The 27,867-nt window shown below is 40.0% G+C and overlaps 1 long non-coding RNA gene across 1 annotated transcript in view; it reads right to left on the bottom strand.

Annotated features, from left to right (window-relative positions):
• LOC130266284 (uncharacterized) overlaps positions 1-18,990 on the bottom strand; it is a 74,656-nt gene extending 55,666 nt beyond the window's left edge. The window contains exons 1-2 of the long non-coding RNA XR_008842813.1: positions 18,863-18,990; positions 1,979-2,028 (exon numbers count right to left, since the gene is read on the bottom strand). This is a non-coding gene — a long non-coding RNA (uncharacterized LOC130266284). The remainder of the gene's footprint in view (positions 1-1,978; positions 2,029-18,862) is intronic.
• Between the last annotated feature and the right edge of the window lie 8,877 nt (positions 18,991-27,867).

Below are 27,867 nucleotides of genomic sequence, written 5' to 3'. Positions count from 1 at the left end.
TGATGTTCAAACTGGAAAGCATCACAGAAAGAAACCAGCAGTAATTCACAGAGATACACACTTTAGGTCAAGAGATGCCATCTCCTTGAATCTCTCTCTAACCTGCTGGTGATTTACCTGGAACTCCAGATGTCCAGAGTTCTGACCAAAAACACATCTCCTTTTTCTTTGCACATGTGATGTACTCCTCACAGATTCTTGGTTGAATTCCCTCCTTGCCTGCTCTCAGTAAGCAATGACCAATTTAAGCAACTTTTTCCAGGTGTCAGAAAGCCACAAAGGGTTACATAATGCAAGACTACCCTGCAGAGATTGACAGACCAGGTATCACAACCACCCTCACAAACCTGACAATTCATTAAATCAACCCCTACCCTAAGGACTGCACTATCCCCACCCTCAGGTGCAAATGGAAAAGGAAATTAAGGAAGTCTTGGGTAATTTAATTGGTATTTTTATATGAATGTTAAGACAGACCTTTTTTAAAACTCAAAGTTCCATCCCACCATGACAAATCTTTCATTCTGTATCTGGCTCAGCATTTCTCAGTGTAATTTAGTACCTCTAATAGCAAACTCACAGTAAATTAGCAAGAAATGAACAGGGAACACTGGAGAACTGCAGTTCACCAGAACAAATACTGGCAACTTCATTATCACTTCCAGCACTGACCACAAGCATTGCAGGGAAAAAGCTGACCTGGTTAAGGACTTTTCCATTTCTATCTATGATCTCTCAGGGAATGTGCTAAGGAAACGATTGTCCTACTGAATCATTTCAAGAATTTTGCAGCCAAGATGATTTATTACCATAAAATAGGTCTTGGAAACAAAGATATTTGAGGAGACTCAATAGCTATTAAATCATTGTGGAAAACATGATGCTGAAGGAATTGCAGATGCCTGACACATGTTCTACCACTTTTTTTTTTTTATATTGAGTGTCTATAAAAAGCAATTCTGTCGAATTACTTAAAAATTTTTCCAACAGAAAAAATTTAAAAGGAGGAGATATAGGTATAAATTAAAATGGCATCCATAAAAGTAAAAAACACTTGTAACTAAAACACCCCACAAAAGCTGTTGGAAAAACTGGAGTCACCAATAATTTCAAAACCTATGCATTGAAAATACAGTTCTCACTTAGTAAACAAGCTGAGAGGCATTTTGCAGAGTTATAGGTATTTTTGAGTTGAGTCAACAATACATAGAAAACCTCACATCATCTTATAATGAGTCCACTTGTTAGCTGGTGTGAAACCAGACTCAGAATCACCTTGGGTTTTGGTATTACAACTGCAGTGTAGATGTTGTTATCACACAGAACACCCTCTGTTCAAGACAGTTGGAAGCATCTCTTTAAAATGTGCCATTGAATACTAGAAGTGAATCAGAAAGATGGTCTGCAAGGCTTTCTATGCAAAATACCACTGCTCTCTTGACCAAAATGGAAAAACTCTTGTGCTAAACCTTCCACTAGACCAGGCTGCTCCAAGCCCCATCAAACCATGAACTCTTACAGTACCCTACTAAATGTTTTAAATGTATTCCAAAATACTCAGCCAAAATACAACAGCCTCCAAGTGAGGTCCAAGCTTTACTTACACCACATATTACAGACAATACTAACTACTTTTGGAGATCAAAATTCCTTTCCAGACCTTCCTGCTTTCAAACTTCTCCACATCCCTGGATTATCACAGCTATGACAGCAGTAATTAAGACACAACCCAGCCTTGTACTCCTTTGTGCTTTGACACAATGATGACAAAGGGAGAGGAAAGATCCAGCCTGATCTACCATCCACCTCACGTTGAGCCACGTGGCTCAAAAATAGGGAACTCAGATAGTTCTACAAACTGCACTCACAAACCAGGAAATGAGGAAAACTAATGTCTTTGTAATTAAATAGATGTCTCATAGAAAAGCTGACCAATAATCTTATAAAAGAGAAAAATGAGCATTCCTCTTTGACTTACATTTTGCGTGGTCCTGGTTCACTTGTGCAACTCAGCCACCGTTTCCTTTTCTGCAACACAACAAAGAAAACAAATTCTGTTTAAAAAAAAAGTATTTGCTTGAACTGACGTTTCTCATTACATTGTTAAGTAATGCTTCAAGCTTACTGCTTGCTTTTAGTCAACACTGGAAAATGTTTCCATCCTTCTTGTCTGTTTCTCTGATTTTGACTGCCAGAGTATTCCTGTTACATGAAACTGCTCTATCAAGATGAGCCTTGGAGTCTGCTTGGCAATTTGAGCATAACACTGACAAACTAGAAATAAATTCCAAAACCTACTGCAGAGTTGACCAAAGAAATTCCTCATAGCCACAGAGAAAGTGAATAAACATTTCTTTTAAAGGATCTAATTGCTCAAAGATATCTTTGTGGTGTTTTGCTAGATCTGTGAATGCTCCTTGTTGGCCTCCAGCACCTAATTCAGAAAGGTGATGGTTTGGGGTCACACCTGGTACCCCTGTGTTCCAGGCACCCTAAGACACAGCAGTGGGAGCTGAATATTGGAAGGGCTGTTCCTCACATCCTGGTCTTTGTTTTGGATTTAAATCTACAGGAATAGAGAAATTATATTCATACCTTACTGGGAATTGAAGCAAAAGAAGAGCAAGCAACCAGAACAACAAACAGAAAAATCTACTAAATAGAGTTATGAGAGTATTGTCCTGAAAAAGAATGCTCTGATGCTACATTCTCTACTTAACCACATAATTAGTGAACTTCCAGCAGAAGTAGCAAAAAAAAATTCCTCATTCCCTTACTAGGCTAAGTAACGACCTGGAAGAACTACTCAAACCTCCATGAAGAAGAACTGGATTGTTCCAGATAATGAAATAACTAAATAACAGAGTGGAAAATGAAGCACAGAACATCTCATCACTCGAGGTCAGTGCAGTTCTCATCCTGCTGAAAATGGTAATTTGCAAGGAGAAAAATAAAATAAAATAAAATAAAATAAATAATTAAAAAAAAAAAAAAGAGATGGAAAGAGGACACCAGTCAGAAAGAATCCTGACTCTGGATATGGTTTGCTGCCAGGAAGGGATAACAAAGCAATAAGTAAATGCCAGCATGGATTTGTCAAACTGCTTCCCTTCCCTTTACAACAAGTTAGAAAGCCTCAGGATGCAGAAATAATTCAGTGATCACCAGAGTCACCTGAGCATGGCCATTTTTATGTCATTCTCCCAAAATAATAAAGGATCATGGATTTGGGTAGAAAAACACATAAAAACTTCTCAAGTGATCACCCAGGTCTTAGCACATGGAATCCAACCTTGAGCATCAGCAGAACTCCAACACATTCAGAAAGAAGATGAGTATCTTATTAATTCATCAGACAACTATGCACAAGAAGTGTTTTCTTAATCCTAAATTCTAAAATCTCAATATGAAATAAATACATGTATCATTAGGGGGTATGAAATCATCAACTCATTTATAAGGGGCACAGTTAAACTTCAAGCTATTTAATTTAGCAGAACAATAGAGCTTTACGAAGTGTGTTTTTCACTAATGACCTGGACACTATTTTTGTTATTTCTGCCTCTAAAATGCACAGCCAATATTTGTGGTTAAAAAAAAAAAAAAAAAAAGGCATTTCTTTCTCAAAATGTTGTTGTGCAGGAAAAAGAAAACAATCAAGAAAAAAATTAGAGTACAATCAAATATACAAAGGAAAACCACACAAGTACAGATTTCATCATACTCCTCCAGATTTTAAATAGATCAACATATTTTGGAGATGGGTGTGATTTTATGCGAGCTGTGCCCCTTTAAAATTGGCAACTACATTTAATTCAGTGCTGTCTTATTCCATGTTCCTAACTCCAGTTGAAAATAGATCTCACAATGGAATCCTACAGCTGAATATACTCTGAGAGAAAATTAATACTTTAATTTATTCCAAATTCATTTGCATGACAGTATATCATTAGTATACACAAAAAAATTATGTATTATACCAACAGAGGAAAAATTCTGTGCAAACAGTGAAAGAAACTCGCAGCCCACCAGTGAGATGAGCTTGAAACTTGAAGCAGCAAAGCTGTTTTATTTCTCTGAGAAACAAACATGTTTAAAAAAAACACCAAAAAATGCTTTTAATAGCCTAGATTGTCTTTTTAAAAAATACCATGTGACCTTAAAAAAATCCACAAAGCAAATATGATTTCTTGCATGCCAGGTATCTCCTAAATAGCTAAAAAGAGCCACGTGGACAATCAAGTGCAGACTAAAAATAACTGATGCAACACAGCTCACGTACAAAGCAAAGTTTTCCTACCTCACTGATTAACCAGTCAAAGAGGAAAGAAAACACACCACTCACTTTGTAACTCTATCAACCTTGTTGTCCTGGAAACAATTCTTCTACCAGAGAAGTTATTAACTGCCAAAACATCTTCTGCTACCACTTTTGAGCTTTTTTCTTCTCCCCCACTTCCCTCTCTGCAGTGCTCTCAATGTTTGATAAGCAGCCAGTACCAAACCTAACCCATCAAATGGCACAGAAACTGGATCTCCTGCTCTTAGAAGGAAATACATAATTCCATTTGAGTATGCAGCACTCAGGGACACCACATCTGCACAAAGGCTATGGAACAGACTCTGTAATTTTGTTGTTGTTAAAATGTCCTACTAACTGAACCTTTCATTTTAGGAAATGGCCTCAAGTTGTGCCAGGGGAGGTTAATATTAGATATTAGGAAGAATTTGTTCATGGGAAGAGTGGTCAAGCTCTGGAACAGGCTGCCCAAGGCAGGGGTGGAGGCACTATCCCTGGAAATCTTAAAAAAAAAAAAAAATAGATGTAGCAATGGAGGACATGGTTTGCTGGTGAACATGATGGTGCTGATAAACTGATTATTGGATTTAAGTGACCTAAAAGGTATTTTCCAGCCCAAAAAACTCTATCATTCCACATAAACCAGCAAACCTGCAGGGTGAACTCGTTCATGCACCCAAGCACCTGGGGTGAGAGTCCTTTCTTGCCACTCAATAGCTATATGGGATTGCAACAAGGTCAGAAACCACAAAAAAAAAAAAATCTTTTTTAGGTTTACTGTCTGTGTTTAGAAGGGAACACAACTTCCAAGTCCATGTCTTGGCAATTTCTGCCACACTGCTGGCCACAAATTTAAAAAACGCTTTTGTGTCCCAGTACTGCAGACATTCGTGCCCTCCCTTCCTTGGTTTAGAACCCTTTTTTGAAACAGGTCTGTGCTTTTACTAGAAGAGAAAACTTAGTTTTAAGCTTTGTATGAAATAAAAGCTAGGTTTAGAAACCAGCAAACATCAGGTTTGTTTCAGACCACAACTTTACTCTCCACATCTCTCCATACATTGCTCTCTTTGCCACGCAGCCTGTTTGGGTCAGATACAGCAATTTGATCTTGCCTAAATTGGTCCAATCCACTGCAACAAACACTTATTTAAACACTTGTAAATTCCTGATTTCTGACCTGCCAGTGTTTTAAAAAATCTGGCATCCAAGCCTCTCAGTCAGCCTGCCCACACACACTGCCCACACCTGTTTTCTGGTGAAATGCCAGAGTCTGCACCAGTCTCAGATGGGAAAAATCACAATTCACTGCTTTCAAATGAGACCTGTTAATTACCAAAATTATTCCCACAGCAAGTCCAAAGGGATTTTGGTTCCCTCAGAAGATCCATGATTAAACACAGTTGCACTCAGCAGTTTTATTCAGTGTGGTATCTTTGATTTATTATCTTTACTCTGCTAAGGAGACCTGTGTTCTCCCTCGACTTCCTCCAATTTCCAATCTATTCACAAGGTTTTTTTCATGTTCCTTAGCAATGCTGATTATCCATCTTTCTGTACCTTAGATTTTCATATAAACCCTATGTAATTTTTGTCCAGAGAAGCTGTGGCTGTCCCAGCCCTGGAAGTGTTCACAGCCAAGCTGCACAGGGCTTGGAGCAACCTGAGATAGTGGAAGGTGTCCTAAGATAATGGAAGGGGATGGATCAAGATGGTCTTTAATGTCTTTCCAACCCACACCATTCTGTGCTTCTAACAGGCTTTTATATTGATTTGAAATTGTATCCTTGTATCTACTCTTCAAACAGCTTATCTTTAATACATCAACATGACGCACAGCTTTGTTTTCCCTTTTCTCTTGTGATTTTATTCTAGACATTGTAAACCTTCAAATGTCTATGTATCTGTGTATCCTCTGGATTTCTTTTAAGCATCTTCTGGAGAGATCACAGAGAGATAAATGGATTGGAAGAGACCTTCAAGATCCTCTACCCCATGAGCAGGGACACTTTCACTAGACCAGGACCTTCCCCTAGACCAGGTCATATGTTTAGTTGGCTAAACTACCTGAAATCCCAGTTAATCAGAATCTGGAGTTGCTACCAATAAACAACTACCACTAAGGAATCCAAAATCTCAACCTCACAGTCTTGAGCTGCCTCTGCAAAACGCCACAGTCAGGGATGAGAATTTCTCATCTCCTCCACTACAGATTCAGTTGCCTCGGCAGCATTTTACTGCACAGGCTCAATAAACATTCCATGTCTCATCAAGCAGGCAGTGAACATCCACACAAGTCTGTGTTAACACATCACAGATCCAGGGATTTTCAGCATCCCATCCTTCATACCGTGCACGAGAAAATTCAATGCTAGAGACAGAGAGGAGGAAGGTATTTGGAAACTTGGTACATAGGAGCAAATTTAAGATTATGAAAATTGTGGTGCCTTACAGTAGCAGTGCTGTTACAGGCGTCACAAACGCTGAATTTTGTCAAACTATTTCCAGTAAGTGCATTTTTTTTCTCCACCTCAGCACTAGAAATTCCCAGTGCATAGTATACATCGTTATAGTCTGCACTTTCTAGCTCAAGTGAGGACCAGGTTTTACCAGCCAGCTTTTAGGAGTGTTTAGACCCTCCCTCTCGGGTACAGAAGCACACTGATCTCAGGCTGGAAAAACATTTCCTATACTGATTTTTTCCTTCTTATTTCAGGCAAAAATTCCAAATCATAGCAAAGCTTGTGCCTTCTGCTGCCACTGAATACCAGTTGCTGCACAAGTAAAACAGAAAAAGGCTGAAGTTATTTTAAAACAGCTACTTTTCTCTACTTAAGTGTTTAGTTTTCAGTAGTTGACTATGTTATGGATGGGAAATTAGTAAGTGATGCAACCACCAATACCCCTGAGTAAGGCAGCAGCAGCAAGTGAAGAAAAAAACTTCCAGGGTAATGTAAAAACACAATATGGAGGGCAGAACAGCATTAGTAACTGGAGAGAAAAACACATAAACCAAACAGCAAAACAATACCCTCTGATGATTCTTTTTAGTCTCAGGCAGTATTGCTACAAAATACATAATAAAGGTGGCACAGAGAACTTCTAAACCATTTATTAATTACTTGAGGCTATTTTTCATTTTACTGCTTCACTGCAATTTCCATTTGCATGGGAAATTGTACCTTTTTTTTCAAAGAGATATTTCCAGGGAAGTCAGTGTGGATTCAACAAGACCAGGACCATCATATAAACAGAAATCAGAAAATAGTATTTCCATAAGAAACCACTCAGATTTATTGGATTAACAGGCACTTACAAGTGACTCACGCTGACACAGCCTATAGTAATCCAATCTATTTGAGATAAGAATAAATTCAAAGGAAACCTTAAATTTAGAAAAATCACCTCTGTGGCTGCACACATAGTTGGCTTTATTACACGAAATCACATTAAGTGTTCTCTCCAAATGGGAGGACAAATAAATTAAAAGCTAAATTCTAGCAATACTTTTTTTTCCATGAGTGCAGCATGTCCTTAACAGCAGTAGCTGCCACACTGAGCATAATTAGAGAGGGATAAGAGAGCCCTGTGTGGAAGTGCCTTGTGGAACACAGCAGTCTTCCTGTCCTACAATCCCACAGGAATATGCTGTGCTAAAAAGAGTGGGAAGAAGAACAGCCACTAAGCCAGCTCACCTTGTCTCAGGAGAATTAGGGCAGATTGTTAAATCTACAGTGGCAACCACCATTTCTCCTGCATGTACATTGGTTTTCCTTTCCATCTGGGATTTCTTGGGGAACTCTGATTTCTCTCTAGGGGATGTTACTAAATCCTAGGGAACACTGAGGTGTTCTGGCTCAGCACACTGAAACATCAATGCTTTCCTGAAACCCTGAAGGATGCAATCACAGCTCTCACACCTCCTCTAAAACATGGCAGCAAGCAGGGAGCTGGGATGGAGCTTATTTCTATAAATACTCCTCTGAAGCAAAAAAGCAATTTTTACCTCTTGATATTGCCATGAATAGCAACAGTATGGAAAAAAACATATTATTAAATATCACAGAGTCATAGAATAGCTTGGGTTGGAAAGGACTTTCAAGAATATCTAGTTCAGACTCCCTGCCATGGTCAAGAACACCTTCCACTATCCCAGGCTGCTCCAAGCCCTGTCCAACCTGGCCTTGGGTTCTGCCAGGGATGGAGTAGCCACAGCTCCTTCTGTATCATCCAGGGCCTCACCACCCTCACAGGGAAGGATTCCCCATCTAAACCTGCCTTCTTTAATATGAAAAGAAAAAAAAAAAAAGCCAATATAAGGGAAGGTGATCCTGGCCAGAGCAAGAGCCATACACTGAGGACTGGACTTTTATCCACATCACCAATTACTGTATGACATAATTAAATGTTGCCTGTGTGTAAGGATATTTGAAAGCCATGGGATATTTGAAAGCCACATATGTTCTGCCATCCACATTCTCTGTGTGCAGGGATGTAAATCACTGAGTACACAGATGAAAACTCATTTGTAAGAACCAGCTGCACACTACTGAGGCCAACAAAATCTTATCAAATGCAGACTTCAAGGCTGAAGTGACTTATTTAGAGAACTGCTGTGCTGCTCTCACCTGCAGTACCCAGTTAAGTTAGATCAAGGACAGCAGCACATACCAACCACATCATAAGCAGGAGGTTTTAATTTTTTATGCACTTTTTCCTTCAGGCATACACACCCACTCAGCAAATTCCCATTAATGGCCAATCTACAATCCTGAAAAGCAGTATGTTATAGCCTTGGGCTAACTAAATTAGAGTGAGCTATGCTGAAGCTGCAATCACAGTGAAAACCTGCTGTATGACTCTTACCACAATAAAGATACTCCCTCAGAGAGCCTCTTCACAGCACAGTACTTTCAAAAAAAAACCTCACCATAGCCTGCTCCTCCTGTGAATTTGGTCATGACAGCCTGGGGCATTGCCCAAGGACACTCAGAATAAAGATCAAAAATTACCCAGTAGTCAAAAAATGTTGATTATACCCAAGATTTTTAATGCACTTCAAGAGGAGATGCGGATCTTGGCTTGAAGGAGTGCAGAACAGATGAGAACTCAAATGGCAAAGTGCAAGGGGACAAGGCACAATTTGTTCTGATTGAAAGACAGGGTTAAAAATCTCATTTTCTGTCACAACGAATTGGGTTTTCAAAGTGAGACCTCCCTGCCCTTGTGCTTTTTTCAGATTTGATTTCTGGAGAAATTCTAGCCTTTACATTACAATAAAATGCTGTAAAATTTTCAAATAGCTAGATTTTGTGCTAACCCTAATTCATAATCATTCTGGCCTTGCAACCGTGGTGTGAAATTCACTGAGCTAGACAGCTGGGAAGGGGGGGGTGTGAAGAGTGGGGGTGGTGTTGTGTTTTTTTATTATTATTGCACTTCTGGTGCTCAACCCTTCTACTCTACACGAAATCCATATTCAGAAGTCTGTAAGCACGAAGATGCTTTTACATACAAGGATTTGGTCAGACCCTAAAAGCATCTGCACCTTCGTTGGCAATGAATGAATCTCTCTTCAAATTTACTCTGGTGACCAAATGTGTGTTTCTAGCCTGTAGTCCTGACTTATGGAAAAAGTGGTGCTGCTCAGAAAATTGTTTTATCCATGTAATGCTCTCCAAAATAATTTTTATCCCTTCAAAACCCTCTAAATGACACCTACTGGGAAATGCTTTCCAGTGAAACCCAAAGAAAACTGCCTGAGCTCACAGTACTGGTATAAAACTAAACCCTAAATGAAGTTCTAGGAAAGAACCACCAGCTTTTCACGTAAACTTGTGGTGAGTTTTCACTGAAGCCCTCAACCCTGCCAACCCATGGCTAAATGTCATTTGTACCTCATTTCCTATCCTAAATCAGCCATAACAGCAAGATGGTTTTGCTCTGTCATTTTCAGACCTCATTAAAACTCAATGCTAAGCATAATTCTGGATAGTGGAACTTGGCTGTGGACTGAAAAAAAAATCCCCAACATTTAGACAATCTAAGAAATTTAGCCTCTTTGATTTTTTTCTACCTAAATGGGCCTTGGGCACAGCTCCTTACCAAAGACATGGTTTTATTTTTTCACATGTTCTTGATACATGCTGGATCAACATCATGAGGTGTACAAATTTAAAGAGAATTGTTTCAGTTGGAAAACCCCTCTAAGATCACAGAGTCCAACCATTAATCCAGCACTGCCAAGGTCACCGTTAATCCATGTCCCAAGTGCCAAATCTTTTAAATCCCTCCAGGGATGGCAACTCCACCACTGCCATGGGCAGCCTGTGAGAGGGCCTGACAACCCTTTTGGTGAAGAAATTTTTACTAAAATCCAAGCTGAACCTCTCCTGGTGCAACTTGAGGCCATTTCCTCCTATCCTATGACTGTGAAAAAACAAGCACAACCTACCTACAACTGCTTTGTAACACAAGCACATCAGAAAGTCAAACTCTCAACTTCTTACACAACTATCAGTCAACTTTTAATTATTTCCCCCTGCCAAAAATCTTCAATTCTTAACAATTCTTTACAGGCTACTTAAGGCACACCAAGAACTATGAAAAGCAACACTGGGAAGTTTCATTGATCACCTCCCAAGGTGTCATGCTCCAAAGCACACTTCATTGTATTTCTGCCTTTGTAATATTGTCTTTAGGCAGGTACAAGTTGTCTCAGTGAGAAAACATTATCTTGTGCATGTCTTATTAAAACACATTAATCTGTTCAACACCTGATGATTCACTCACCCACGTGTTAGAAGTCCACACAAAAATGATTCATTCTGTCCGTAAGAATATTCACCTGGGATACCCAAGTCCTCTCATCTTTTCCAGAGCTGGTAACTGCTTTTTCTTGCAAAGGTGGATTCCCTATGAGAGCAATGGGTGATATGAAGGAGAAACAGACATGGGACTGGAAATTTTATAAACTATCTACATAATAAAATATTTGAGTTAGGTTTATGGATAAGCATTGGCAGAGGAAAAACTAACACTCCACAGTGAGACAGTGGTTGAAGGCAACAACTGGTTTTAATCCTAACAATTGATTGTAATCCTAACAACTGATTTTAATCCTAACAAATTTATGTCACCCAGAAGGAGTTCAGGCTACTCACTTTCTCCCAGGAAAGGGCTCAGGAGCAGCCATCCTGAATCACTCTGGTAGGGATGGCCAGTGCAGGGTAAAAGCATCTCAAAGGCTTTTCTGATGACATCAGCTCAGTGTTGGTGCAACAAATCAAGCTGAGTTCTAGGCTAGAACTTCATGTCCAGTTCTGATATCCACACTGCCAAAGGACTGGCAAGCGTTCAGGGAAGAGCTCAGAAAACAGTGGGGCTGCCTGGGATACAGACTCAGAGACTCCATCCTCAGGGAGGTGAGTCCCTGACCTTGTTCTCATAGGTACTTTGTGAATGTGACAAGTAACAAACAGCTCTTCGACCCTTGGAGAGAAAGGCACAGCAAGATATTACAGCTGGAAGGCAAATAAGCCTGAATTCGAAACAACTTCTTGCTTTTTAGCAACAGCACTGTGAAATATTTACCATTATTTGGTGTTTTAGGACAGCAGAGCTTCCAACAGCACTCCAAGATGCATTTCTGAGGAAAAATTCTTCTTTCACAGAGAACCACACAGGCTTGATACAGAGACATGAATGTAAAAATTCCATGGAATCACAGAATAATTTGGGATGTAAGGGACCCCAAAGACCATTCAGTTCCAACCTCCTGCCATGGGCATGGACACCTTATACTATCCCAGGTTGCTCCAAGCCCCATCCAATGTGGTCTTGAAAAATTCCAGGGGTGAGGCAGCCACAGCCTCTCTGCACAATCTGTTCCAGGGCCTCCCTACCCTCATAGCCAAGAATTTTTGCCTAATATCCAATCTAAATCCGCTCTCTTTCAGCTTTAATCCATTCCCTTGTCCTAATGCTGCTTGCCTTTTAATAAAAAATAAAAATCCTAAAGTTAGTATTGAAGTTAATTTTCATGTTTAATTTCATTGTTACTGCTATATAATGACTGCTGCTTTATGCAGTCTCAAGATTAACTGTGCTCCTTTGCCTTGAAAGAAGCATTTTATAGATGGTTTTCCTTATTGCTAAACTTATCTGTAAAAATACAGGCAGGGAAAATACCTGATCTTCTATTTTTCTTGTGCCTCATTACCTCAAGAAGTAACATGGAAAATAAAGAGAGGAAAAAAAAAAAGAGAATGCAATACTTTAATTTAGGGGAAAGTAAATGGTAATTCTGATTGTGTATTATTAGAATATGATGAGAATTTAGGCAAGAGGACACTTTAGCCAGAAAAGCACTTAACAGAAGTGACTAAAGACATGCTTGCTGCTTGCATGACACAGCTCTCTCTTTGCAGCCCTTCTATCATCCAAACACATTTTACTGCCACCCCTTCTGCAAGTCCTGAACCTGAATTTTTGACTCAAGTTTAGACAGTACTTGGAGGCATCAAAGGGCACAGCACACCCAGTTCAGTAATCCAGGAAAAGATAAGACTTTTAGATGTACCAACACCTTGCATTCCAGGAGGAAAGGGGAACAAAGAGAACAAAGTGGCCAACACCACAAATGAGCCCTGAGAAATGAAAAACACAAAAATAAATAATCTAATGAAAGAAGATCGTTTCCTGATACAAGAAATAAAGTATATAGATTCTGAAGTCTTGCTTATTTCTAATTCTGCATGCAAAAAAAAATAAACTGAATAAGGCATAACTAACTCATTTTTAATTCTGAGTCATCCCAAATCAGAGGATTCCTGTGTCAGACTATCTGTGCTCCCAAGAAGGTAATGGAATATGGCAATTTCTAATCCACTTAAGAATCAGGAAATTCACTCAGCAGGTGTGAACACTAACAAGCCACTATTTTCACTTTTTACTGAAAAAAAAAAAAAATTCAATCAGGCCTTCTCTGTGGAATACAATAAGAGTTCTGAAGAGTGGATAAGATAAGCAATGCTGTTTTACACAAAGAAAAAAGCAGGGCAAGTCCTTTCCTGGCTTGTCCCACTAGAATTACAGACCTTGAACTTGGAGAAAACAAATAAAAAACTTCTTGACAGCAGTAAGAGATCAGGGCAACCTCCTTCACACTGCCCTGTGCTGGGGGCTGCACACAAACCACATCCTGAACAGCACCAGCTCTGCTCCTGATGCCGTGAGGCAGCAGCTCCACCTTCCCCTCACACTCCCATTGTATCCCCATTTAATATTCTGCAAAAGCAAACACTCTGGGTTTATGTAATAACTGCCAGTGTGTCATTCACTCCACGGGATTTGGAGCTTTAACTCCTTAAGGATGCAATCCTAGAAAAATTCATGTATTCCAGGAGCTTGGAATACTCATATTTCTGGGGAATTTATCACAGAAGTATTTTGCACAGTGGCTTTAAATCTTCTAATTTTACGAGGAGATTCGAACTGCTCAGCATTTTTCTTAAAATTCTTGTTCCCAGAATTACCAAGTTACATAAGAATCTCATATGCCAATAATGAAACATTTTCTAGTCTCCAAGGTAGCACAGAAACGCCAGAAATTTGTCTGACATTCCTCCCCCTTCCAAAAAAAACCCAGCAGGCACGTAAAAAGAACTCAAAGTGTTATTTATAAAGTCTCATTAATTATCAACTATTGAAATACTAGTAGCCTGATTGTTCCTGAATACTTGGTGAGGAATGTTGATAATTTTCATGCATTCCTGTCAGGTCTTCTTTATCCAGGGAAAGAAAGAGAAGTAAGGGAAGAGAGGAGAGGGAGGAGAAGAGAGGGAAGAGAAGAGAGTTTCCATCAGAGTTTTCCAGTCTTTTAAGATTAAAAAGCACCTGATATTTTTATTAAAATTAGTATCTATGGCTTTAATAAAACACATGAATTAAACTAAGATGTTTCCTCCCAATATCACAGCATCAACCACTATTGGATCAGCATTTTGAATAAAAGCAGCAGGAGCACTTCCCCATCAATGACAGCAATATACAGCTCTGTTAATTATTGCTCATTATTATTCATCATTACTCTGTCTGAAAACAACTTTCAGGAGAGGAGTAGCTGGGAAACTTTGCATTTTTCCTTAGCAAGTATCTATGTAAAACATAAAAATGAAGCATCTAAATTATCTGTTTGCAATTAAAAATGCTGTTTATATGGTCCACAAATTCTCTTAAAATACAAAAGCAGATTTTAAAAGATTAACATGCACATCAAAAAGTCCAAATCCTAGCTAACAAATATTGGTGTCTTAAAGCTATTTTAAGTAAAGAGCAGCAGTTGAGAGGAGTGTGGAACTATGGCTACAATTCCAGAAGCTACTAAATATCTGGATTAGCCCCATGGAGCAGGAGAGCTGGATGTCCAAAGAAGTATCCAAGCTTCTTGAGCTACTTATAAAATTTCCCTTATCTCTTAGAGGTGGAACAGTAGCATCACATCATCTGTGCCTACCCCTAAGGTCAGGACAAAAAAATTGGGAGAAATTCTTTTCTTTCGCTCTCAACCTCTTCATCCTCGTTTAAGACCCGAAGACTCCAAAATGTTTTGCACAGACATGTTGTAAAACTAACTGCAGGTGTTTAGAAGAGTGAAAAAGGGAACCATTTTGGACCCCTCTGTAGGACCAAAGCCTCAAACTGCAGTTCTGTTCATTTGTATTTTAATCCAGTTCGTGTGCTGGTATTCGAGCAGCATATGGCAGTGTGTATTTCAGTTGGAAGAGCTTCAAGGAGGAGCAGCAGCATCATTCTAAAAAAATGCTTATATACCAAATCAAGTTGTTGTGTTTTTTTTTTTTTCAAGTGAGTTTCACTTAAATCTTTAGGATGCTCATCCTCTTCTAACAACACAAAAGCCCCTCCACATCCAGAACCAAGTTTCCTTTGCCCAAATATCTTTAGACTCTGCTTTTTATGGCAGAACACTAAGAAAAAACAGCTATGAAGGAAGCTTAAGTTCTCTCTTTAGAACCATGATGATAAAAAGAAGATAAAATCTTACTACTTGCTGCTTGGAATTATTCCAGTAATTAGGAGACTCTGGATAAATCTCATCTCACTTTAAAAACCAGATACCCAGGTGAGATTAATCTTAATCCAGTGGGATTATGTGGATATCACCTTTCACAATGCTTGTCAGGTGAAACCCTCAGTTGCAGGGGAACCAGAGCTCTGAAAACCAGCAGAAGAGATGGTATTTGCATTTCAAATCTCAGCAGGAGTTACCATGAACCAGCCACATGTTGTACCACTGCCAACAGCTCAGCAGAGTCTGAAATCCCATGTCAAGCGTCTAAAATAGACAACACCAGAAACATCATTCCTGAAATGACCTTAGGACCTTAGAGAAGATGAGAATAGACAACCTGAAGGAATCAAACACTCTGAATAAACACCAAGCTGATTATTCACTGATTGCTGAGGAGTCCTGCCTCACACTTAAACCAGGCAGAGGCCTTTTCAGGCCATGATACCAACAAATCTGACCACTGATTTCATAAGGTTTCTGCCTGAGCAAGGACTGTGGGACTCAGGGACTTTTCCTTGAGAAGTGCTCAATAACCAACTACCAATTACTATATCTAAAGTTGGTGAAACATCCCCCTGCAAATTGTACATGAACTCTTGCTTCAAACCAGTTATCCCAAGCACTCTGTACAGCCCCCATCTGTGGAGCAGACAACTCCTCCAGTGAGTATTCTCCCAAACCACAAGAATTTTGTGTTAATTTTCCTTAATTCTTGGCAGACATTAACTGAAAACACCCCTCATCCTCTCTGTCCTGACACCATCCCTGAACATTTGCATTCAATCCACGCTCACTGGATGGGAACAAATAAATACTGAGCTCTCAGCATCCTTCAGCCCTCCAGAAAATATTGTCTTTCCCCAAATTAACATGACAATGAGATCAGGAAATGCCACTGCTGAAGCAAACACCTGCTCTAAGGTTTGGTGGGCAGAAGAGCTTTTCAAACCTGCTAGAAACTGAGATGAGCTAACACCAAGCTGGAAGAAACCCCTACATTATGTAATCTACATAGTTTTTAGACCAGTCTGCATTCTTGCAGAGCCCAAAACTGAGGAAGCTACAGACAGAACTAAAGAGAACAGAAAAAGATCATTAACCTCAGCCCAGAGGCTGCTGTGGAGTCTGTATTTGCACACTGAGGCAGGACTGCCCATTCACCCACACAAACCTGAACACTGCAACCTCACAGCATCGAGGGTAAAGCACCACAAAATTTCCAGCAAGTCAGATCAGTCCTTTATTTGGATGAACAACCAACTAACAACTAAGAAGTTAAAAGATCCACTTCAGGCTCAGGTTTGGGTTTTCCTTTTCTTGGTAGTGTGTGAATAAGTCCAGACACAAACTCATCTTAAAAACTCAGAAACAGCTCAACTGGTGCTGCCACTGACCATATGGAATGACCAGAAAGTGATAACACCCAAATTCAACCTGACCTTTAAAGACAGATTCATCTCACCCAGTTTCTTCTGTTGAGTATGCTGGGGTTTTTCCTCACTTCACAGAATCACAGAATGGTTTTGGTAAGAAGAGCCCTTAAAGCCCATCCAATCTCAACCCCTTCCACTATCCCAGGCTGGACATTTCCAGGGATCCAGGGGCAGCCACAGCTTCTCAGTGTAACCTGTGCCAGGGCCTCCCCACCCCCACAGTGAAGAATTAACTCCAAATATCTCCTCTAAAACTGCTCTCTTTCAGTTTGAAGCCATTCTTCCTTGTCCTGTGACCACATGTTTTTGTAGTCTCTGAAATGGAATATAAACTACTAGAAAGGCAGTCTCTGAGTACATGTCCAAGTTGCAGACTTTTCACTTATTTATATAAGAATGAAGAAACACAAGTGAAACTAACAAGCATCCAAATTAAATCAAGTTGTTCCTTGCAATCAACATTATTTTATAACATATTTATATGTGATTTAAAATTCCACTCCCATTTTATCCTTTTAAGTCACTCACAGAATTCTGAATTCTTTTCACCTGAAAAGGTTTTGCAAGCCTTCTCCTTGCTTTTAATCAAGCATCAAATTGCTCTTTTCTAACCATCATGACTGAAAAAACTCAAAGTGAAAACATTTGCCAGTTGTAAACACTGAAATACCAGGGTGGGATTTAATTCACTCCATCTCAAGTACCTGCACTGGGTCTATGAGGATTTTATGGGTCTAAATCCCTCACAACAGCCCAGGGAATGCAGAGAGCAGCTCACCTGACCAATACAGAGATACTGACAGAAGGATGAACCAAACTGCTCATTCCACTTCACTGGCTGGGGCAGCATCCTCCAATTATTCCTGCAGGATGAGAGCCACTACAGGGAGTAATTTTCTGGTAAAAACTTCCTCGTGTCATTTTGTCTGACAAGAGCATCTCAAAGTGCATGGAAGCCCATAAAGTCCAAAACTTCTTCCTTCTAGCAAAAGCACATTAAGAAAGAAAAGACACAAAACCAAGTTCAGCAGCATAGAGAGACTGCCCAGCTCCATATCCAGAAGTGTCCAAATCCAGGCTGAACAAGGACTGGAACAACCTGGTCTAGTGGAAAATGTCCCTGTCTGTGTCAGGGGGTGGAACTGGATGGTCTTTAATGTCTCTTCCAACTCAAAACCATTCTGTGGTTCTGAAACTTCCCAGCCCTATGAATGTACCTGACAGTTTTCAGCACCAAACATCACCTCTTGAAATTGAAGTAGCCAAACTGCAGGATTTTGGAGATGGATAAATTCTCAGTGTAGTCACTGTAATGTAATCACTGCATTTTTAAGACACCATTAATTAGCACTTCTTCAAACAACCCTGAAAACCCACAGCAGAGGCAAGACTTGACCCAGTCCTGACCTGGGTACAGGATCCTCACTGCTGAAGAGTGGCTGCATTACTGATTACAAAGCACTCCAGTTCAGTACTTGAAACAGTAGTTTTCTCTATTTTTAGCTGTGCAACTAAAAAAAAAAAATCCCTGCTTGAGCATGAGGGCTGGACCAGATGACCTTAGTCAGGTCCTCAAGCACTCTGTGATGAAGAAACAAGGAAAATGCTTTAAAGAAAACTAAAATGAACAGGCAAAAAAAGGTGAGGTCTTAAGGGGTGACAGCTTGCTTAAGACCCCATATTGCATATGGAAGAACAGAGTAAGTGCAACTTAACACAAAATAAAATAAAGAATATTGAGAAAGCATTCAAAAGCATGTCCTTCTAAAAGACAAGTCATACTGTGATTTCAGGAAAAAAATGAAGACTTTAACAAACTAAATGCAACATTTTAAGCTGAAAAAAAAAAAAACAAACTACTGAGAACTGATGTGTTAAGAGGAAATTTTATCAAATACACCAGAAGGGTGAAGCTTATGAGAAAGTCTGCTGGGCCAGCAGGTGACAAGAGATCAAAAGCTTGACAGGACAAAGCACTAGGGAGAGGGGAAAAAACCTCAGAAATGCTTTTTTGCCACATGAAAACCCAAATGAACTCACTGTTCAGTACGTAGCAGTTTTGGAACTTCCAGCTCTGGCATCTGCCTGCAGAGAGGAGCAGGAAAGAGGATCCTCTCCGGGAAGCTGAGCACTGCTCACTGCCAAAGCCTACCAGGAATCACACAGCCAGATTTCTAAGGAAACCAAATGATTAAAAATATCAAGTGATGGACTGCAATCTGCAGGTCACAGACATAAGGGCTCTGAAAGGGCTCCATGGATATTGGGAGTCCCTAACAATTACCAACTTCCTCACAAGATCTTGAAGAAAACTCAGCTGTAGAGAAGAAAGGAGGAAGGTCTTATCAATAAACAGTCAATTTACATGCAGAGAACATAAACCCTTATACATACACATAAAAATCCTGTGCAGGCCTGGGGTTAAACCTCTCTCATTTAACTGAGCAATAAATGATGCTGCAAAGGACACAGTAAGGTCACAGGTTTATTACAGATAAACCAGTAAATGCATCAAAGCAGTTATCCTCAGTATTTTCTTCCAGCTAGTTATTATACAGCATGACTGGGAGAAAAAACAGAAGATGAAATTCAAGTAGATTCATTCAAAGGCCCTGTATACAAAAAAAAAAAGCAGCCAACTACACACTGAAAATGAGGGGTTCTAAATTAGTTTTCTTCTTGATTAGGAGAGACCTTGAAGAGACTGCAGATAGCTTTGTGAAAATACAGTTCTCACAGGGTTGATAACAGGAGGAGTGAAAAAGCAAACAGAATTTCAGGAGTAATTAGGAAGGAACAGAGGTGGTAAGAGGAAGCAGCAGTGGAACACTGGGACACTGCACTCATGTGCAGCACGTTCACATCCTCAACTCTCCACTCCCCTAAGCTGCAGCTGCAGGACACCATTGGAAAAATTGTTTTATGCTACAGATCCTTTAGATCTGGCCCAGTTTTACATTAGATGTTTGCTACATTAATGCTGGAAAACAAGAGCAAGTAACAGTTCTACTGCTCAGGCCATTTCCTACACTCAATCATCTAAAACAAGCATGTATTTGTGATTGTGGAGATGGATTCTGTTGCCTGATTTCCCTTATTCAATATACTTTTCTATTTACTGGCAATGCAGAGACTGACAAACTAGCAGGTTACAACCAGGTTGGTTTTGAGACTAAAAACTCAGAAGATGAAAAATGCTCTGGACAAAATAGGTTTGGATCTTTTACACATTAAACATCATCCTCAGTCATCCAAAAAGGTGAATCCTTTGCCCATCCTATCTTTCAAAGGTGAAATTATAAATAGGTAGCACTGGAACACTCTGCCCAGGGAAGTTGTGGAGTCAAAAAATCTGTGGATAAGGCACTTGAGGATATGGGTTAGTGGTGAGTATGATGGTGCTTGAGAGTGATCTTAGAGGTCTTTTCCAACCTTAACAATTCTGTGATGAAGAATGACATATCTTACATATTATTATCCATTCCTACAAAGTATTTTACAGTGACTCCACATTTACAAGTGTACCAAAACAGCACAGTGATTTTACCACAAATTCAGCTGTGCCACGTGCAGAAGTGGGCAAACCCACTCTGCTTTTGGCAGGACTTGGTGCCATTTCAGCTCTTCTTTCCACAGGGATCTGAGCTGGGATCTGTTCCCAGCACTGTTCAATGAATTCATAAATGACATGAAAAGGGCTCTACAGTGAGATGACATCTGCTGATGATAGTAAAGCCATTCACAGCAGCAAAGGCAGTAAATAAGTAGGAAAAAAACAAAACTAAATGCGTGCAGATTACTCACTGGACATTAAAACACACAAATGAAATTCAGGAGTGAAATTAATGAGGAACCTCAATGAAATTAAGTGTGAAATAGATTGGCTGGAGGTGGGGCAAGTGGCCCTACTCCATGTACAGGTCAGCAGGCTTTGAACTGACTCAATACTTGCAGCAGGCTGAGCTCTAGAAAATTATGGTCACAATGGAAATAGTTATGTATGAATTACCTGAGTATTTTCCAGTCAAGAAGTGGATTTTAAATGGAATTCAGGCTCAAAAGTTCACAAAAGAATATGGCTCCTCAGTGAGCAGGCTGATGTTAGTTAAGCTGGGGAACCACAGGGCTTTACACCTCCCAGTACTTCTCATTAACAAATTCCAAAAGAGTTAAGTTCAGTAAACACTGCAAAAAAAAACAAAAATAAAACCATCCAGCTTAGTCAATCCATGTGCTACAGATGTCTGGACAATGAAGGGGTGCAGGAGGAGGATCCCACTCTCACTGTTGCTGTGATCCTCAATAACCCACCTGTGGCCACTGCTGGAGACAAATCACAGCTCCAGGTCAGTAAATGATAAGAGCTGCTTTTCTCCTCTTACCTTCACTACCTCTGCAAGCTGTCAGACTCTTTTTATTCTATTCTGGACTTTCTGTGTTGTCTACCAGGGAAGATCATCTGAACTATGAGAGAAAAGCATTTCCAAAATGGCCAGCAGGAGCAGCTGGAGGGGTGAAAGGGATCTAGTGCCTAAGCACAAATTCCATCTGCATTAAAGCTGCAGTGCAGCTTTGCTCCTCATAAAACATCCATACATCAAAATGAGTTCCCTCCTCCTCAAAGGGAAATCAAGCCTAGGCAAAAAGGGTCCATTCAGTATTTGAGTTCCCTTTTCTGCAAAGGTGACTTGAGCTTTTTGCTCTTTCCCTGAATTTCCCTTACATTTCCACTCTTGCTAGAAAGAAAAATTCCCTTTGAAAAATCCCAACCTGAAAAACTACCTGGATTTCCAAGCAACAAGATGAAAGTCCTACCTGTTCTAGGAAACAGTCCCAACTCATTTAACAAAATTCTTGGGTATTTTAATAGACTACCACACTGTAACTGACTCTTGATACAGTTAATCTGAGGGTATAAAAATAGGAAAATATTAAGCACTGTATCAAAATAATCCTTGAAAGAATTACCATATCACTATTTCCTATTTTTTCACCTCTCAAAAAGTTACCAAGTTACTCCAACATGGAGTAAAACAAATCTGTGCCACACAAAGAGAATTAGAAAGAAAATCTTATTTTTCTGGGTGCATATAACACTAATTCTTAATAACCAAGGCTACAGAAACAACTTCTCTGCCAATAGGTACTGAATCACTTTAAAAGATTAAAATTAATGAACAAATCACTACCTTAAACCATCTACTTCCTTCAGTCCTGTAAAACTTCCCAGGGATAAAGATTATTAAAACATAACCTACATAAAAAACATCACAAATCAATTTTGCCTGGTCACTGTATTTTCTTTCACACAGCACAGCTACCTAAATTTAGCATGGATGTTTTTATTTCTCTTATAAACTATGTTAACAAACTCCATGGGGCTCTTCACTACCCTTGACACTGAACCACAGGTTTGCAGAAGAAGGCTGGGAAAACTAACAGGGTCAAATGTCCAAGTTGGGAAGAGGAGGATAAGTAAAGGGCTTGTACCAGTAATCAAATGCAACTTCACTTAGCTCTGGAATAGATGAATTCATAGATGAATAGCACAGATTAATTAATTTTATATACAAATTTATCTAACTGCACACCTGAAGTTCCTGGAAAGTTTGCCACCTGGGCTGAATCAGTTGTCCAGGATGAACTGCCCATGGAAAAGATGGATTCCTTTCTATAGGCACCTTTTTAGAGATGAGTCATCTCCTCCAAGGGGATGTTCCTGGAATTCCTACTCCTGGAATAGGAACTGTCAGGAAGCTGATCATCCTACCTGCTGCTCACCTCTGGCTTCAGCAGCCAGACACTGGACATTTAAGCTTCATGAGAAAAACCTCACCCACAGCATTTGAGGTAAAACAGAAAAACTGAGGTATTTGTATGTGTTTGGGGTGTTTTGTAGGAGAATCCAAGCTGGAACTCCCCTGTGTACACTGCTGGGAATCCTGACTGCTACTACATTAGACTTCCACAAATATACTCATGTGCTCTATCATAAGTACCCAATTCCATTTTTGAGAGTTATTTATGCTGCTTGGAAAGACCAAGGATCTGGATCCACACATACCAAGTACCTTCAATTTACTTGCAGTATCTCAATTTTGTATCCTCCTCACTGTGCTTGGTGCAGACACTTTGCCAGCACACTACACTTCTTCCACATGTGAAAACTGCATCTGCCTGAAAAACCCATTTTCCCCAGCTGCACACTGACAGGAATCAACAGACTGAAGAATTACTTCAGGAAGAAAACCATTTTGGCATTTAAGATGTGGTTACAACCAACCAATGAACAGGAAATCAAGTATTAGGGTGGACAACTGCAGTTGTACTCAATTGGTACCTGCAAATAGAAATTAGGTAACATCTGTAAAAGGTGAGAATCCTTAAGAGACAGATTTTATTTCTATTCCCTCAGATCACAGGGCTGCCACCATACAATTCTTATTTCTTTTTAGACCCACCATATCTAAAAAACAATGATCTTCTTGTGCTGTGGAAGGGATGGAATGCGAAATCCCATCCACATCCCAACAGAATCCCACAAACATTTTGGCAGGAAAAATTTATTATGTAAAGCCCAGATGGCATCCCAAATATTTCTACTTCAAAATTTAGGAGTTTTTTTTCCTTAAAATAAATTACACAAAAGCATCACGCCTAAAATTAACTGTACAAGACCATCAGGCAAGGTAACCAGACTTAACTGAGCAGTTATTTGGACTATGGGAAGAATGGGAATGTGGTTTTTCTCCACTTAACTCCATTGTCAGAAATGAATAATATTTTTCTATTCAGCTATATTTGAATGACTGGCAGAGAAGGAAGATATAATGAGCAAATACATCCAGCAACATACAATACTTGAAGAATAACTTTTCCAGTTATCTGAGTGTAACACCTTTGCCATCAACTTCTGAAGCAACGTTTCAAACTTTCAGAACAAAATTTGCCACTTTGTCATTCTAACAGGCTTCTATTGCTTAATGTTTGTTTTTTCCCCACTGTGAAATTTCAGCTCTGAATCTGGGAATCTGTGACTTCAAAACGGTTTTAGCTGCTGCTTCACCAAAGCAGCTAAACCTGATTATCAGTTTGGTTCAGCATGGAATTAGTCACTGCCCACCCTTTAAGCTCTGGGATAAAGATCAACCCTTGATTCCGACTGTCATTTTGCAGTGAGCCCACTCCTAGATTCCTTTTATATCTATCCCTTCAGTGAATGCCAAAGAAATCTCAGTGTACTTGGCATGAAGGCTGCACTTCCTATATTTATGCTCCAACTAATGTATGCTCCATTTTAGTCCTTCCCAGCTTAAAATCATCCAAGGGAAGACGGCACAAAGTGCAAAACAGTCCATGCAACTGTTCTACTAATACAAAATACTGATCACCCACACTGCCTTTCTTTCTCATGCATTTTGCACTTAAATCTACCCAAAGTATTAACCCAGAAGGAACCATGGTCATTTCTGTATAGCAGACAGTCGTATCAGGCTTGTTGCTCCACCTCAAACTTCCATAAAATAAACCATTACTTTTTAATTGTACTACCTTAACTTTGCTGGCAGAAGCACGTTTGATTCTTCAAGACGAAAGTGAAACGCTCTCTCCAGGCAAGAATTCCTTCTATCTGGCAAGCTAACACTCCATCCTTTTTAATTATTCCACAGGTGGTTGCCTTGGAAACTGCCAAGTAGCTCTTGGATTTGAGGGACCCAGCATGAGACAGTAAGAAGCCTTTGTAGCCACGGCATTCGCATCCACGCTGGCAGCGGCAGCAGCAGGACATGAACAGTCACAGAAAACCTGGAAGAGATGTTAAAATTAACAGGCATTAATTACACGGCTCAGTTCCTCAAATATAAAATACAAGCGACGCTGATAGCCCCTGAGCAGTGGATAAAAACCACATTTTAGAGGCATCTGCTCCTGCAGCTCCCCAGCACAGCCCTGGATTTCACCTTCGGAGGACGGCACTGAAATGGAGATGCTGGCAGAGCTCACCAGCTCAGCCCTCAAGATCCACCAAGATGAGATTCTTTTTCTCCCCTCAGCTTCCAGAGAGACCTTCCTGAGTGTCTGGTCCAACTGCCTGAAATTCAGTGCTATTGTTTTGCTTTGAATAAAAATAGAGTAACTATAAATAGCTGCCATCGCAAATGCTGATTCACTGTATTCCGTATCATACAGCAAATTGCTACAAACTTCACCCAGCCTGAAATGCTAGGGAAATTCTCTTTACTTAAAACACAGCTAGAAGCCCAGCAAAGCATCCAATTCTGCATTCATGCTGCTGGTTTAAAAGTACAAAAGGTTTTCCTTTTCCCTCTCTGATTTCTCAGCATTTCAAAAGCTGGTAATTTGCACTTTAGATAAATAAAACCACCATTTTTCCAAAAATCTTTTTTGTTTCCCCATTTTCGCTTTTTAAACAAAAAATAGGTTAACATAAACCTTAAAAAAAAAATCATATTTGCTGAAACTATCCATGATGAAAATGGTCACTCCTGCACTAAGAGGCCTCCCTCTCTTTACTGATATGATTAGTATGTCCCAGCCAGTGATTTCTCAAGACCCCACTCATGTGTAAGTGCTTGGATTTGTGGTATCACAAATTGCCTGGCAGCACCTCAAGAGTAAGAGATGGATTTGCTTCCATCCTTCCATGATGAGACATCCAAAAGACACAAGAGCATGTTTGTTTATTCCAGAGCTGAGTTTTACTAGAACCAACTATATTAAATATACATTTATTGCACAGAAAAAAATACAATGAAGTAAGAGAAATTGTTTCTGAATTATCTCCTCAGTGCTCATTTTGCCCTTCCAGGGCTTGTCCTCCTCTCTTTCTTGCCTTCTTCAATCACTTGCTTGATTAAAAATTACAATCTGAAATATTTTTTTTCCTATCACTGAATCCCATCAAGAACATAGGAAATCCTGGTGGGTTCCAGAGTCTTTTCTTTCTTGTTTCCCTCTCCACATCCCTTTCAGTCACCCGATTTTCCCACTTACATGAAAAATGATGTGACAAAGCCAGGCATTTTCTTTCCCTCATTCCCAGCAGTTCCAGAAGTGAGACCTGTTTCATCCTCTCTGGATTCAATTTAGGACAAACCAAGTTTTGCCAATTCCCTCATCCCACCAGCCCAGTGCACGCACTTGCCATCCACCTCCATACTTTGGGAGGGCAAGTATGCCTCCTTTTCAGCCCACCAGGTTTGGTTTGTCAAGCATCTTTAGGGGATTTTTTCCCTGCAGAAGTGGCATTCTAAAACACTGTGGAAAATCCAGAGCATTTTCTTTGTTCTCCTCTTCCTAATTACAGCTATAACCTCCTGCATGTCCTGCTAATGCAGGAGAAAACCTCTCCTCTGCCCCAGTTCCCTCAGGTGTCTCTGGCAAACCAAGTCTCCAAAGCCTCAAAATGACCCTTTTATCACAGATGGTTCTTTCCTCTGAGGAAAAGTGGATTTTTCATCCTTGCCTCAGGCATCTCAACACTACTCTCAAGCACATCCTCACTCTGCACTCATGATCCCATTTTGTTTTTCCTCACAGGGCAGACAGGTGAACTTTATCTACAGTGTTCACTCAGACCAGATCTGGTGCTTGACCAATTTCCCAGTGTTAGTCCTTTCAACCCACTTGAAAATCAGGACACCCAGTTCTCAGTGCCTGGCATTTTCATCTGCCTTATTCTCAGAGCAGTATCACCCTGAGACTAAGTCAAAAGTCTTCTAACTTGACTTAAATCCTATACCTTTCTAAAGAAATGCCCCAGCTAGCTGATTTCTGAAGCCTTCACCTGCAGGAGATGATAAAACCACTGCATCTTTTCCCTGTCCTCATCTCAGACTAAGTAAATAATTTTAAAGAGTGTAAGAGAGTTCTTGCTAACTTTTTTCCCTTTCTTAAATATATATTTTTGAAACCTCTATATTAAACTATTCATTTTAAATATGCTCATTTTAACACATACTCTTCAGCTATTCTGTTTCTGTGAGTGGTCCCACCTGTGCAATGGTTTACCTCTGCCATGTTCCTCCTGCTCAAGCTTCTTAATCCCAGTTTAATCTCTGCCTATCTGGCAGCCTGACTGGATTCTTTGGCTCTCAGACTTCCTCTCTTCTTCATATAAAGGTTATGAATTCAAGGAAAGACTTGGATTTCTTTTGTTTTCTGTCACATTCATCCACCTCAGGTGCTACAAACACACCTGGAGCTCCATCAGCTGAGTTTCTGACCAACCCTTGGAAGAAAAGGATTGTCACACTCTGAAATTCTTTCCCAGACTTGTATGGCAGAGTGCTACAGACTTCTCAAAATACAAATAAAACCTTCTGTCTCAGCCTTCAGAGGACACAGGTTTTTGTTCATTTTCAGCCTCCTAGGGCTGCCTCAAGGTTCACACTTTGCCTCTGCCACCCCTGCTCTGGGACCCTGAGTCTCTGAGTGATGGAGGAGCTCTGCTCCCTCCTTCAGAAGGAACATCATTAAACACTAAGAGCACTGTAAACTCCAGAGCTCTGTCTTATTAGTAAAACACATAAAACATGTGGATAGAACTTGTGAATAGTAAAACTAAAAGCAGGATGAAAAAAAGACTTTTAAGTAACTGCCCTGGACCCTTGTGGTTTCTTTTTTTGTTTTTTATTCAAACCTGTTCTCAATCCATTAACAACCTAATTTCACAAATCCCTATGCATCCCTGGTTGAACATTTCCAAAGACTGCTGGTTTTTCCCTCCTCAGTCTCCATTCCTGTCAAAGGCTCCTTTCTGACCAGCCTCAATCCCATCCTCCAAAAAGCTGCTTCCCAAAAATACCCTCAGATACTCTCAGGGAATGCTCCATCTCCCTCCTGCCAGAGACTTGCACCTGATGGCAAACACAGCACAATAAGGAACTTTTTCCCCACTGTGGTCAGAAGAGACACAAGAAATTCAAATATAAGTTGTGATGCATCCCTCACTGGAGTTTTCAAAAAGACCCAAAAGGTCAGCTTGCCAAAACCTTAATTAACAAGATCCAAGTTCTTATTTC

Source organism: Oenanthe melanoleuca, unplaced genomic scaffold (assembly GCF_029582105.1).
Source record: "Oenanthe melanoleuca isolate GR-GAL-2019-014 unplaced genomic scaffold, OMel1.0 S010, whole genome shotgun sequence".
Lineage (NCBI taxonomy): Eukaryota > Metazoa > Chordata > Aves > Passeriformes > Muscicapidae > Oenanthe > Oenanthe melanoleuca.
The sequence above is the reverse complement of the archived record's forward strand: the minus strand, read 5'-3'. Positions and strand labels throughout refer to the sequence as shown.